Source organism: Mandrillus leucophaeus, unplaced genomic scaffold (genome assembly GCF_000951045.1).
Source record: "Mandrillus leucophaeus isolate KB7577 unplaced genomic scaffold, Mleu.le_1.0 Scaffold8, whole genome shotgun sequence".
NCBI classification, from domain to species: domain Eukaryota; kingdom Metazoa; phylum Chordata; class Mammalia; order Primates; family Cercopithecidae; genus Mandrillus; species Mandrillus leucophaeus.
In genome coordinates this window covers 4,497,221-4,498,164 of record NW_012108696.1, presented here as the reverse complement: position 1 = coordinate 4,498,164, position 944 = coordinate 4,497,221, and the positions used below count along the sequence as shown (strand labels likewise).

At 51.8% G+C, this 944-nt stretch overlaps 1 protein-coding gene across 1 annotated transcript in view; it reads left to right on the top strand.

Annotated features, from left to right (window-relative positions):
* The window catches only part of SLC25A23 (solute carrier family 25 (mitochondrial carrier; phosphate carrier), member 23), a 20,554-nt gene that overhangs the window by 15,084 nt on the left and 4,526 nt on the right, over positions 1-944 (top strand). The window lies entirely within an intron of this gene.

Below are 944 nucleotides of genomic sequence, written 5' to 3'. Positions count from 1 at the left end.
GAGCCAGGATGGTCTCGATCTCCTGACCTCGTGATCCACCTGCCTCGGCCTCCCAAAGTGCTGGGATTACAGGCGTGAGCCACCGCACCCGGCCGTTTTTAATTTATTCTTTACCCTTCTTGCAAGCGAACAAGTTATAAACTTAGTGTCTTAAAACAACACAAATGTATTACCTTACAGTTCTGGAGGTCAGAAATCCAAAATGGGGGTCTTACTGGGCTTTATAAAATCGAGATGTTGGCAGGGCTGTGTTCCTTCTGGAGGCTCCAGGAGAAAATCTGTTTCCTTGCCTTGACAAAGCTAGAGGCCGCCTGAACTCCTTGGCTTGTGGTCCCTTCCATCTTCAAAGCCAGCAGCATAGCATCTTCCAATCTCTCTCTTGCTGCTTCTTCTGTCTTTAAACCTACTTTTCTAGCTCTTAGAAGGGCCCTTGTGCCAGGCACGGTAACTCACGCCTATAATCCCAGCACTTTGAGAGGCCGGGGCAGGTGGATCACCTGAGGTCAAGAGTTTGAGACCACTCTGGCCAACATGGTGAAACCCCGTCTCTACTAATAGTACAAAAATTAGCCGGGCATGATGGCACACACTTGTAATCCCAGCTATTTGGGAGGCTGAGGCAGGAGAATCGCTTGAACCCGGGAGGCGGACGTTGCAATAAACCGAGATTGCACCATTGCACTCCTGCCTGGGCAACAAGAGCGAAACTCCATCTCCGGGGGGGAAAAAAAAGAAGGGCCCTGTGCCAGGCATGGTGGCTTGTCATCCCAGCACTTTGGGAGGCTGAGGAGGGAGGATCGCTTGAGCCCAGGAGTTTGAGACCAGCCTGGGCAACATAATGAGACTCCGTCTGTATAAAAAGAAAAATAGGCCGGGCGCAGTGGCTCAAGCCTGTAATCCCAGCACTTTGGGAGGCCGAGACGGGCGGATCACGAGGTCAGGAG